Source organism: Silurus aristotelis (genome assembly GCF_946808225.1).
Source record: "Silurus aristotelis genome assembly, chromosome: 5".
Classification (NCBI taxonomy): Eukaryota; Metazoa; Chordata; class Actinopteri; order Siluriformes; family Siluridae; genus Silurus; species Silurus aristotelis.
Window position 1 is genome coordinate 4408158 of NC_139578.1, and position 14654 is coordinate 4422811.

The 14654-nt window shown below is 35.4% G+C and overlaps 1 protein-coding gene and 2 long non-coding RNA genes across 4 annotated transcripts in view; all 3 read right to left on the reverse strand.

Annotated features, from left to right (window-relative positions):
* LOC310726375 (uncharacterized protein) overlaps positions 1-14654 on the reverse strand; it is an 89224-nt gene that overhangs the window by 34462 nt on the left and 40108 nt on the right. The window lies entirely within an intron of this gene.
* The window catches only part of LOC310726402, a 63343-nt gene that overhangs the window by 11243 nt on the left and 37446 nt on the right, over positions 1-14654 (reverse strand). Inside the window, exons 2-3 of one of the 2 annotated variants that reach the window (XR_014533736.1) lie at positions 1246-1500; positions 770-1152 (exon numbers count right to left, since the gene is read on the reverse strand). This is a non-coding gene — a long non-coding RNA (uncharacterized lncRNA). Of the gene's footprint in view, positions 1-769; positions 1153-1245; positions 1501-14654 lie in introns of those variants that run through there. The other variant, XR_014533735.1, reaches the window with a different exon arrangement.
* On the reverse strand, positions 5969-7848 carry LOC310726416. Its single transcript, XR_014533751.1, has 3 exons — positions 7699-7848; positions 6885-7545; positions 5969-6384 (listed from the first exon to the last, which is right to left on the reverse strand). It is a non-coding gene; the product is annotated as an uncharacterized lncRNA (long non-coding RNA).

Below are 14654 nucleotides of genomic sequence, written 5' to 3' on the forward strand. Positions count from 1 at the left end.
GAGTTATGATGTGTGTTAATTTCCTTAATGTCCATGTTGTATTGAAGTTTCTGATGATGCTGTAAAGGTGGTATAGATTCATATATGCTATTATAATGAAGAAATAATAAATAAATATAGACACCTCATAAAACAATGATGATAACATTGTGATGGTGCTTTCCTGGTGGTTTCACTTCTCATGGTTCATGTGATATCAGCACAAAGTGATATGATTTTTTTCTGTGAAAATGCAGCACTATAGACTCATAAATGCTGCACGTGCTTTTAAATAATTAACAGTCAATTAACATAAACATTGTTTATTTATTTTTACTTTACTTTTTTTAACCTCTTTAATTAATTGTATTTAGATGTAATTTTCTCTGAGGTGATCAACTGTGAAACAAAATTAAATCTATCAAATCACGATGCTCCAGTTAAATAAAATTCATTAAAGTTACAGTGTTCCATAAAGTTCTAGGACACATTACTGATCCAGGCTACTTGAAAGATTAATCTCAGCTTCATCTCCTGCTAAACTCCATCTGCTTCATTAAGGCACAATATATTTGTAAATTCCTCAATAACACCTGTGTAGGAAACACTGCTGAACTAATACAATATTTATTTTCCCAAATCTATTGTTAATGAAGGAAATAAGAGAAAGTTTAAATCTTACAAATAAAATACATCAGCAAATTACCCTAATGATTGTTGATCTTCAAAACGAAGCTAAAATTATAAACAGGAGGTTGAGCATGCAGAGGTAAACATGTAAACAGCTCCATCTAGTGAGAAAAGCATGAATCTGCTGCAGTCATGTGTAGTGCTTTTTGTACAGTGGAGTTGGGTTTCCTGTCACTGTGGGCGTCAGAGCGCAGTAGTACAGTGCAGAGTCTGATACAGCAGCAGAGGAGATGTGCAGATCCACTTTCTTTTCCTCTGTTTTAGTATTTGTGATGGAAAAATGAGGATGAGGAGGTTGAGCTTCTGTGACAAGTCCACTAGATTCATCAATCATCAGCAGAAAGTCTGGTGTTGATCCAGGTTTTTGTTGATACCAGTGGAGATCATAAGCTGTTTCAGTATATGTGCAGGACAGTGTGATGTTGCTGCCTTTAGATGAAAATACATGGGTTTGGACTGGTTTAATGCTGATGTCAGCAGCCTCTGTTATAAAAAAAATGGCAATAACTCACATGGAAATTGTGCTTTTGTTGATTATAAAATATAATAAATTAAGCTGTAATGTATAAGACTTACCAATATCAGCACCAGTGAAGAAAAGCAAGAAGAAGAATAACATTGTGATCCTGAGTGTTTACTTCAGACCTCCAGCTTTAGAATAAATGACAGTGATGACTATTTGAACTTCTCCACCTCAAGCTCCACCTTTTTTCTGCATGTTAATGCATATTCATGACAACTGTGAATGTATCCGCCCCCTCCATGATAGAGTCTGTCATGATAAACCCCCTGTGGTCATGACTGGAGCTGTTGGGAGGAACCCTGATGCTGCTGCAGAACAACCCACAGGAGACAAAGCAGGAGAGACAGAAGTTACTGTGGTTCCATTAGCAGGTAACACAGGCAGAGGTGAAAATGTTGTTAGTCACAGTGTTTGTACTGATGAGATGAATGTGATTTACACAGATGCAGAGATCAGTCAGGTTTTAAAAGATACTACAAGAAACAGGATTAAGTCACATAGACCATGTTCAGTTCATACATAAACAACTGTACATTCATTTATCATTCATTTATTTCAGTAATGATTTTATCAGGGTCACACTTCTCTAACTGCATATATACATTCATCCTTCATCTTCATTAACAGCTTCATCCTGGTCAGGGTTGTGGTGGATTTAAAGCCCAGTAACATCACACATGAAGCAGAAAGATCATATTTATGTCTGTTCAAATAAACATACAGTATATACAGATACATTTATAATAAACACATGAACAAATGCATGAATCAACAGATGGAAATTAATTACAGTGGTTTATAGAAAAAAAAACTAAATTATTCATGAATTTATTTCCACACAGTGTAGACTAGTAACTACTGACACAAAAGATCTGGAAATGTAAATTAAATAGATTTTGGAACGTCTTAAAATTCCTATTTATGTGTAAACTACTGTGATGAAAATGTCAGTTTTAATCCCTCATTATTATTTTATCTTCTTTCAGCTGCATCTGTTACTACAAATGTTCTTTGTGTCTGTGGTTAACTGACAATTTGGTAAAACAAACACCTTTAATCTGCTGTGGTTTTAGAAGCTTCCTATATACCAGTGTTATGTTTTTGTAAAGGCTTTTAGTGTCTTTGTGTTACTGTGCTACAACTTGAAGAGCGCAGTGATAGAGAGCAGAATCTGAGAGCTTTAGACCTCTGATAATAAGTTTAGTAGAGTCTCTGGATGTTTCTGACTCTAATCGATGATCATCAGGACTGCTCCCCTCACCAGATCTTGATCTTGCGCCTTTATACAGTAAAAACTGTGGTGTGCTGTTAGGATATTGTTTGTACCAGTAAAGATCAATGTAATTACTGTTTGTCTCATATGAACATTTCAGAGTAACAGTGTCTGTTTCTTTCCTGATGATGTTGGAATCTTTATCTGCTGGTCCAATTTTATCTGCAAAACTGCCTGCTGTAAAGAAGAAACAAACAAACCACAATATATTAACATAAATAAAATATGAAGTAGATTTTGTAAACAAATTACTAAGATATAAAATTAGGAAATCATTAGATTAATACAAGCATGTATTTTCTATAATAAAATTAATAAACAAATGAATATGAAGTACCTGTAACTACAGTGAGAATCAGTGGTGTGTATCTCACTATGTACAGTAAGGTGTAGAGTTGAGTCATTTCTGAACACAGCTCTGTGAGGATTCTGTATAATAGTGCTGTATGTGCTGAACTTTACACATGAGGGAACACGTCTCTAGAAGACCACACCCAGGAAGTGCTGCTGTTGTAGTGTAACTTTACTAGGATTTTACAGTATCAGTGACAGTGTTGCTGATCAACACACCGCATCTGATTTAGAGGCTTTGGTTTAGGTTTTCCTAATCTCAGCACAAACTAATCTGCACATTCTCCTTTCACCTTTCTTATCTGATGTTACCACCATCAAATCGTATCATGTAATGTTTGATTGTGTTTTTTACACCATTCTGTGTACACTATTAGCATATCTTGTATGTGCATTACATATGCTATTGTAGTAATGTGACTCACTACTTCCTAATATTAAGGAATAATAATATTAATAATAATTATAAAAGTGCTATATAATTTATTAATTTCCAGTACGTATGAATGAAACCACATGAATGCTATATACACATACATATACATTTCAGTCAGGTAATGAGATTCTTAACGGTGTCGTTTGAATTGTGAAAAAGTTTTGATTGTCTTTTATTGTCTGTTTCCTTTGCAGCTGCTGCACTGTGAGGTGGTGTATATAAACAGACCCAATGTGGAGCAGCATGGTGAGAGATTGGAGTAGAGTAAAGAAAACATTAATTTTTTTATTTACATTTTACAACCATTTTGTTTTTTGAGCCTCAGGGAGACACAACATGGAGCAAATAAACTATTTGCACTACTTTTTCAGGAATCCTGCTGATATTTAACAATATTTAGTGTTTCTAAGAGAGTGTGTATGAAAGTTGCATATGCCCTATATGGAAATCCAAAATATGGCCATATATAAACATACACATATATATATATTGTAAATTTTGATAATTTTGGCTCAAATAAAAAAAAAAAGACAATCTTAACTAATATTTTTTTTAAATTAGATTAATTGTTTTCTGAAGTGTTTAGCTGTGAAACATAATTAACAACCAACATTTAATGTTTCAATTCTCATTAAAAGTTGAATGAGCTCAATCATGTCTCCATCAATAAATAGTTGAAAACCTTAACAAAGCTGAAACTATAATGAATGGATATTTGGTGTCACCCAGATAAAGAATAATTCTCTTTATGTTTCTTGATCCACTGGCTTATTCATTAAGGATAAACTAATAATCTATACATTTTAAATATATATTTTGAGTCTATTTATTTCTGTAAAGCTTTAGGAGAATGTGTGAAACCATACAAGTTCAGCACACACAGTGGAGGTAAGATTCAAATTATCGATCTCAAAGTTGCAAAGCAAAAAAACCAACCACTAAGCCACTGTCTCCCCCTGTTTGCAGTCTTCAGTCACGTTTTTGTACAGTGCAGCTGGATTTCCTGTCACTGTGGGCTGCAGAGCACAGTAGTATAGAGCAGAGTCTGATACAGCAGCAGAGGAGATGATCAGATCCACTCTTTTATTATTTTTATTAACTGCAACATCCAGACGTGGTGAAATTGAACCACTTTTAATTCCAGTTGCATCATAAATATAAAGAAGGAACTTAGGTTTAGATTTTGGATGTTGTCTGTACCAGTGCAGGTAGTTTGTTGTTGCACTGGTTGGTTGGTATCTGCAGGACAGAGTAACATTTTCACCTTCATCTACAACTTTATGAGTGAAAAGCTGCTCTATTGAATCTGCCATGGAGTCACCTGTCATAGAGAAGAGAACATAATGATTAAACCTTTTACACAAACTCACAATTACACTAATAAATCACTAGTAATATTTCTGGAGTAAAATAGTCAGTGTGTAACTCACCTAGTGAAAGCCACAGACACATGAATATAACAGTGAACATGATGAATGGTTTTAGCTGAATGAAGATATTCTGAGGTCTTACTGTTCTCTGAAATGTGAACATCATAAAGGTTCATGAAGCTCCACCCCACAGGATCACATGACATTCACCAATGTTATTTACAGAAAACACACAATCAATTTAACAATTACACTAATATATATATATATATATATATATATATATATATATATATATATATATATATACTATAGTTTATATTTTAGAAAAGAAATAAGGACTCAGAACAATGAAATGAATAGTGATGTATCTTTTAATTGCTTTCAATGACTGTTAAACCTCTTGATGCTCAGATCTATCAAAAGAATGAGCTATGAGTAGTTATGTGTATTTATTCTTATGACAGTTTAGTGTGAAGTGGACAGTTGTGTAGTTTTATCAGAATGGTGTCTCTATAAATGAGTTGAGCTACTAAGAGTAATCAGGGCAGGAGTGAGGATAATATTAGTGCAGTGTGTATGATAGAAGAACAGCTGTAGTTTATATCACAGAGGTTTTATTGTGAAAATAAGGATTCATCATCAGAGAATGTGAGCAGGGTTGTGTGGAGCTCTAGTACTTTTCCCACAATAAAATAAATGACTGCGCCATCTTGTGTTCACCAAAGAGAAAAACCTTATTGGATTTGCAGTGGAGTCGCCTGTCGTAGAGAAGAGAACACGGCCAATCCAGAAATACAGTCAGACTCACATTCTACTGTTTCTAAACACCACACAATTAATTACTTAATATTTCTGAAATTAAAATGTTTTAGTGTATAACTCACCTAGTGAAAGCAACAAACACATGAATATAACAGTGAACATGATGAAGGCTCTTAGTTCAGTAAAAGTTTCTGTAATTTAACCTGTTAACATCATAAAGGTTCATGAAGCTCCACCTCACAGCATCACATCACAGAGTCATCAATGTTACTGACTATAATATTTCCTCAGTTATTTATCTGAGTTCAGACGAAAAAAAAAAAGCTGTTCTTCTTTGTAATCCCAGGAAAGATGCTATCAAGCCTATCTGCTATCTGACTCATTATTGTAATAAAATCATTATGTTTAATACATGTTATTAACACACAAATCATCATCAGTCCAGCTTTAGTTTAAGGTTGGCACATTATTAGTTCCTGATAAGTTCACTTTACTATACACTTTTACCCATCATTCATATTTAGTAACCATTTTATCCTGGACACTACCCATCCCGAGACATCCCGAGGTTGCACCAGCTCCGGTTACCTCCTAACTCATGAAGATTATGGACCTTTAAAGAAGTAGATGCCGACCCTGCAAACATCCCGAACCATCTAGAGACGTACCAGTGCCATTTGGATTCCACCTCAAGTGGAGTTTGGACATTGGAACTTTTTGAGTGTTTAAAGGCTCTGGCATGGAGAAGCTGGTGTTGAATCTTTGATGATCACAAATGTTAAACTATTTTGTGAGTTGCTCAGTAGCGCCTAGTTCCATAACTTCAAATAACTGTTTAAGACTGTAGAAAGGACATTGCTCACAATCTTACATTCCGGTGCTCATGTTAGTTCTCACTCTCCAGTGTTCTGTATTGTTTTAAAGACTATAATCACACTCTTGATGTCACCCAAATGAGGATGGGTTTCAATTTTAAATCTGGTTCCCCTCAAGGTTTCTTTCTCATAACATCTACGGGAGTTTTTCCTTGGCACAGTCACCATGGATGCTCATCAGGGATAAATACACATCGTTCACCTTAACTCTTAAATTCTGTAAAGCTGCTTTGAGACAATGTCCATTGTGAAAACTGCTATTGCAATAAACTTGACTTGACGACACTTTTAGAATAATATATTTACAGTATACACACTTACATTCAATCATTCATCTTCCATGATAGTTTTGGATCTGAAACTTCTCTCACTAAAATGGAGCATAGAGCAGGAATATACACACAGTTACACCCAGTTTATTGTGTAAGCAGTCTGGATAAATACATTTGGAAAGCTTGAATCGAAACTTAAAAGTAAAAGAGTACTATGATCAAATAATTAGAAATTGTCATAAAATAAAAAGGAAATTCCAGTGAGATTTTTCTTTGTATTTGTTTGAATAAAACTCACATCTGTTCATCAAAGAGTTTTCTCTTTACATGAAACATGCAGTTGAACATACTGGATAATTGACATATTAATAAATAAATGAAGGAATAAAGTAAAGAAAGTCAAATGATTACACTTCCACATATTGTGCACCAGTAACACTTCACCCAATGGCTATGATTTTTTTCTTAAAATATGTTCTGGAGCATCAAAAATGTTGAATTGTGATTTTCCTGTTCTGAATGTTCACCTGTTTACATTTATTTTCTTTTTATTTCAGTTGCAAATGTTACCACATTTTTTTTCCTGTGTCTGTGGTTAATTGATAACAAGTAGGGAAAGGAAATATCTGTCATCTTCTGTGGTTTCCACAAACGTTAGGTTTTTGTACAGTCGCTCAGTGACTCTGTATTACTGTGCTGCTGCTACTCTTAGAGCGCAGTGATAGAGAGCAGAATCTGAGATCTGTAGGTATTTAATAATAAGTTCAGTAGCATCTGAGGTTGTTTCTGCTCTGAATTGAGATCCACTGGGATTGTAGTCTTCAGATCTTGACCTTGCGCCTTTAAGCAGTAAAAACTGTGGTGTGCTGTGAGGATATTGTTTGTACCAGTAAAGCCAAATGTTGTTACTGTTTGTCTCATATGAACATTTCAGAGTAACAGTGTCTATTTCCTTCCTCAGAATATTGGCATCTTCATCTCTCGGCCCAATTTTATCTGCAAAACTGCCTGCTGTAGAAAAGAAAATATAAATAAATAGAAACATATCAATTAATTTTTAAACTATTTTTGTAAACATTCCCAAAACATTAACTTATGAATTTAAGTATTATAATAATAATAATGTTAGTAATTACAAAGAATAAACAAATGAATATGAAGTACCTGTAGCTACAGTGAGAATCAGTGGTGTGTATCTCACTATGTACAGTAAGTTGTAGAGTTGAGTCATTTCTGAACACAGCTCTGTGAGGATTCTGTATAATAGTGCTGTATGTGCTGAACTTTACACATGAGGGAACACGTCTCTAGAAGGCCACACCCAGGAAGTGCTGCTGTTGTATAAAAAAACTTTTTCATCACTAATATAAATACAATAAGCATGTAGTTTTCACATAAAATCTACATGCACATCATTCTGTAAAGTATTGGAGTGATTTTTCTTCATGTTTTTTATTATGTAGTAAAAAAATGCCACGGTCACCACAGTGGATCATCTGCCTCCATACTACTCTATCCTCTACATCTGCCTCTTTCAAACCTGCATTATATGTCTATAATAAACTTGTTTCTAATCTTGTCCATCCTCATCACTCCCAATGAAAACCTTAACATCTTCAGCTCTGCTACCTCCAGCACCACCTCCTGTCTTTTACTCAATGCCACTGTCTCTAAACCATACAACATCGCAGGTCTCACCACAGTCCTCTAAACTTTTCCTTTCACTCTCACAGATTCTCTTCTATCAAAAATCACTCATGCCATTTTTCTCCACCCACTCCACCCTGCCTGCACTGTTTTCTTCACTTCTCTAACACACTCTCCATTACTTTGCACTGTTGACCCCAGGTACCTGAACTCCTCCACCTTCTCCACCTCTTCTTCCTGCAACCACACAACTCCACTGCCCTCCCTCTCATTCACACACATATACTCTGTTTTACTCCTACTGACTTTCATTCCCCTTCTCTTCAGCATGTACCTCCAGCTCTCCAGGCTCGTCTTAACCTGCTCCATACAGTCACTACAAATCACAATATCATCTGCAAACATAATAGTCTATGGAGACTCCTGTCTGACCTCATCCGTCAACCTGTTCATTACCACTGCAAACAGAAAAGGGCTCAGAGTCGATTTTTGATGCAATCCAACCTACACCTTAAACCAGTCTGTCATTCCTACTGCACACTTCACTGCTGTCACACTATTCTCATACATGTCCTGCCCAACCCTCACATACTTCTCTGACACACCTGACTTCTTCATACAATACCACAGATCCTCTCTCAGCACCCTGTTGTACGCTTTTTCTAAATCCACAAGCACACAATGCAACTCTTTCTGACCTTCTCTATACTTCTCCCTCAAAATTCTTAAAGCAAATAATGTATCTGTGGTGCTCTTTCTCGGCATAAAACAACACTGTTGCTCACAGATGGTCACATCTTCCCTCAGCCTGGCTTCCACTACTCGTTCCCATAACTTCATCGTGTGACTAATCAACTTTATTTCCCTGTAGTTACTGCAGGTCTGCAAATTTCCCATATTATTGAAAACCAGCACACTCCTTCTCCATTCCTCAGGCATGCTCTCACCTTAACATCTCCACGCATCTACTGGTATGTCATTGGGGCCAACCGACTTTCCACTGTTCATCCATAGCTTTTCTCACTTCCTCCTTACTAATCCTATCCACTACCTGCTTCACCATCTTCACATCATCCTTTTCTCTCTCTAAGTTCCTCAATCATCAGCTGCTTAAAATTCTCCCTCCATCTCCTCAACACACTCTCCTCACTAGTCAACACATTTCCATCTCCATCCTTTATTGCTTTAACTTGCAGCACATTCTTCTCAGCTCGGTCCCTCTGCCTGGCCAATCGCTACAAATCCTTTTCTTCTTCCTTAGCGTTCAATTTCTCATACAGCTCCTCATATGCCTTTTTCTTTGCTTTTGCCATATCCCTCTTCACCTGCTGCCACATCTCCTTGTACTCCTGCCTACTTTTCTCATCTCTCTGCCGATCCCAATTCTGTTTTGACAACCTCTTTCTCCTTATGCTCTCCTGTACTTGATTCCACTACCCCGTCTCTTGGTCTTCCTTTATATTTTCAGATGTCACACCAAGTACTTTTCTAGCTGCCACCCTCATCACTCCTGCAGTAGTTTCCCAATCATCCAGCACCTCTTCACCACCACCGAGCCCCTGTCTGACCTCCTCCCTGAATCTCACACTACAGTCTTCTTCTTGTACTACACTACAATCTTCCAATTTCCAACGGTACCGTTGTCTAATGGAAACCAGGTCTCGACATAATCGGTATGAAATTCTGATTTGTATCTGCATATTTGATTTGGCACATGTTTTACGCTGGATGCCCTTCATAACGCAACTCTCCCCATTTATCTGGGCTTGGGACCAGCACTAAGAGTGCATTGGCTTGTGCAACCCTAATGGCTGGGTTGCTTATAATGCAGTTTTAAAGACCAAAATTCTTTGGTGTTTTATGGTTTTGGCTTTGTAAAGTATACAATAAGGAAAGGGCTTAAAGTGGTGTGTTTATACTACATTTCAGTGATAAGGTGTAAAGTGGGTTTAGATTAATTTAAGTTTTTATTTATCAGTTCTTATTTATTTTTTAGTTTCATGTAAGATGCTGATAACAAATTTTTAAAGACTGTTACATTGTCGAACTGACACAACAATAAAATATGTGTGAGTTTAGATTTCTAGTGAAGACAAAACCAAGAGACATTAACATTCACATGTTTTGCTTAATCTAACCTTTAACTCATAATTTATAATGTCCCCTGTTAGTCACCTCAAACCTGATATTATATCATCTAATAAGACAAATTTAGTACAACTACTCTGTCAGACAAAGTTTTTTTATATTTTTTATTTCATCCTGGCAAAAACATGCCTTTGGCCACTCTGAATAGTCAATATGTGTGAATCACTGTACATGTGTGGTGCCTAACCAGCGCAAAGGTGTTACTGAAGATGGATGGATAGATGGATGGATGGATGGATAGATGGATGGATGGATGGATGGATGGATGGATGGATGGATAAATGGATAGGGGTTTTACCACCAAGAATTGATTTGTTTTTGTATGTACATATTTTTGCTGTTCTTGTTACATTTTTTAAGTTTAATTTTCAATTAAATTCTCAGTGTACATCAATGAACTGATGGAAATACAGTGTTTTCTTTATAAGAGGGAATATTGTAACAAAACTGTGTTGGTTTTTGTACAGTGCAGCTGGATTTCCTGTCACTGTGGGCGCCAGAGCACAGTAGTATAGATCAGAGTCTGATACAGCAGCAGAGGAGATGATCAGATCCACTTGTTTATTAGTTTTATCCACTTTAACATCCAGACATGGTGGAATGGAGTCACTTTTATCTCCACTTAAATCATTATTATTTCGGATGTTGTCTGTACCAGTGCAGGTAGCTGTATGTAGCACTTGTGCTGTAGCTGCAGGACAGAGTAACATCATCACCTTCATTTACAACTTTATGAGTGAATCTTGGGTTTATTGAATCTCCCATTGAGTCACCTGTTAAAGAAGAGAACATAATGCATTTAACCTTTAATGTGTGCACAAATAATGGATAAATAATCTTAAATTCTGCTTTTTCTAATCACCACACACACATTTATCACTAATTCAACACAAAACATAAATGAAATAACAAAAAATATCAATGTATAACTCACCTAGTGAAAGCCACAGACACATGAATATAACAGTGAACATGATGAATGTGTGTGCTGAATGAAAATATTCTGATGTTCTCTGATATGTTCATCATAACATCGTACAGGTTTATGAAGCTCCACCCCACAGCATCACATGACAGTCACCAATGTTACTGACAGATTGTTGATTCTTACTGAAACATACTGACTTTACATTCAGAATCACACGGGGAATCTGTCCTGAGCACATAATAAACAAACACAAAGCGTGAAAATTGTGTAATTTGAAAAATGTGAATCGTATTTTACTGAGGTGTGAAACAAACCAGCTGCTGCTCTTAGTAATACTATAAAAATGTCAGTGAGCCTCTAGGGCTTAAAGGGAAGTGTGCACAGTGTGTGTAATGTGTCCTGGATTGAGTGAATGTTGTAGTAAAAGAAACAGTAATCAATACTTTCTATTGAAGATGAATTGAACATTTTTATTAATCAGCATGATAAAATAATCAGAAATGTAACTCAAAGTCCAAAGGTTGGTGCAAGACTGCAATAAGATCACAAATCATATACATTCACTATGTTCTATACAATTTACAAAAATATATAACTTCAAATAAATAATTACTGTATTTACAATGTAAATTTCCTCAGCACAAACCTGTAATTCTTTAAATTGTCAAATGTATTATTATTATTATTATTATTATTATTATTATTATTATTATTATTATTATTATTATTATTAATATTATTATTATTTATTTAATCATATCATCATAAATGTTCATGAAGCTCCACCTCACAGCATCACATGACCAAGTCACCAATGTTACTGTCAGATTGTTGATTCTTAATGAAGCATTCGGAATTAATGCATTATTTTAATCTGTAAAAATATAATTAGCTGATTCAATTATTACATATTTTCATTTTCTGTTATATTTGTGTTTATAAGTGGTGTCGCTGCATTGGGGGCTTCAGCCTCAACAGAAATTGCTGTGAATAAGTATGTAAGTAATAATAAGTATAAGTGAATAAGTAAGTCATTGTAAATAATTATGTGAATTATGTGAATTTTTTATACAGTACTGTCATTAATTTATTTATTTTTTCTGTAAAAAATCCTGTTTATTAAATACGATAACCAACCTTTTTCTAGGTATTTCAGTAAGATGAGGAACAAACCAGCTGCTGCTCTTTGTAATACCAGTGTGTGCACAGTGCACAGTGTGGGAGGTTTGCTTGGTTCAGTGAAGGTTGCAGTGTGTATTCACTTGTGTGAGTGTGTGTAAGTGTATTGTTGTGCAAAGTATAATTCATAATCAAAGAACTCAACATTGCTGACAGATGTGGCAGGATCCTGGTACATGTCTGACAATAAGATAAGTGACTGCACCACCTTGTGGAGAAAGACTTTAAAACAGGATTTAAAACAATCGCATGAAACACTGATTTCAAAAGAATTTCTTTATTGACTGTTCAAACAATGATCATTAGATGGATTGGTAAAAAGATGATTGCTGATTTCCAAATGGAATACAATATAAATATGAATATTAAGGCATATTAATAATAATATAAAAAAAAATACCTGAAATGCAAAAAATGTTTATCTTTTGGGATGATGAATGTAGTGTTTAAAATATTTATTAAATAGATTATTTTACAATATAATTGATGTATATATTAATGTGGATTTGGGAGACTGTCTGGAGGAAGAAATCATTAAAAACTCTGGCTGATGTTCTGATACTGTCTGCTATAGTGGTGGAGTGAAGAGTCTGGTAGAAGGATGGAAAGGAATATCCAGGAAGTTGGAGGCTTTAAAATACATATTGTCTTTCAAGGCTACTCAAAGAACAATGAAAAGCGAAATACAGTAAAACGTATAACCAAAAGTCAGTAAAAACATATTCTATATTTATAAATGAATTTCTTGTAATATTTCTACTTTTCAGAGACCTTCAGGCTGTTAGATGAAGACAAGTTCCAAAAGAATAATTTACAAGAGAAAGAAATGCTCCTTGATAACATGTAAATGACTACTTTCCTTATAGCAGAAACTGTGAAGGTTTTTGTACAGTGCAGCTGGATTTCCTGTCACTGTGGGCACCAGAGCACAGTAGTATAGAGCAGAGTCTGATACAGCAGCAGAGGAGATGATCAGATCCACTTGTTTGTTCTTATCATCAACTTTAGCATCCATTCTTGGTGTTGTGGAAATTAGAGTTCCACTTTGCATAACATTAAGAAGGATCTCAGGTTTAGATTTTAGATGTTGTCTGTACCAGAACAGATTGTTTCCTGTAGAAGAGCTGGTTGGTTTGTATCTGCAGGACAGAGTAACATTATCCCCTTCATCTACAGCTTTATGAGTGAAAAGTGACTCTATTGAATCTGCCATGGAGTCACCTGTCATAGAGAAGAGAACATAATGTTTTAAACCTTTACACAATCAAACCAGAATTACATAATCAAACCCACATTCACTACAGAGACTAATAATCACATTCACTTTCAAAATGTAATATTAATAAAATACAAAATGTACTCACCAAGTGAAAGCCATAAACACATGAATATAACACTGAACATGATGAATGGTTTTAGCTGAATGAGAATATTCTACAGTCTTTCAGTTTTCTGAATCTATAATATCATAAAGCTTCATGAAGCTCCACCCCACAGCATCACATGACAGAGTCACCAATGTTACTGACATCCTGGATTTACATTCACATTCAGCATCACATGTGGAACCTGTCCTGAGCACATTTGAGCAAACAAAAACTGAAATTAATAAAATTATGAAATGCATCTGACATTTTAATATATAAAAAATATAATCAAGTAATTAGATTCTGAAATATTTAACTTGTGTTTTTTTAGTCGTGTCTCTATTTTACAGGCCTCGACCTGAAGAGAAGAGAAGAGAAGAGAAGAGAAGAGAAGAGAAGAGAAGAGAAGAGAAGAGAAGAGAAGAAGAGAAGAGAAGAGAATAAATGCAGTGTAATGACAGATGAGTATTAATGAAGTATTAATGAGTATTTATTGTTATGATAATATGAGTGCAGTGTGTATGATAGAAGAACAGCTGTAGTTTATATCAAAGAGGTTTTATTGTGAAAATGAGGATTCATCATCAGAGAATGCATTTTGGCATGTAGACATGGTCAAAACGATCTGCTGCAGTTCAAACTGAGCATCAGAATGGGGAAGAAAGGTGATTTAAGTGACTTTGAACGTGGCATGGTTGTTGGTGCCAGACGGGCTGGTCTGAGTATTTCAGAAACTGCTGATCTACTGGGATTTTCACGCACAACCATCTCTAGGGTTTACAGAGAATGGTCCGAAAAAGAGAAAATATCCAGTGAGCGGCAGTTCTCTGGGCGCGAATGCCTTGTTGATG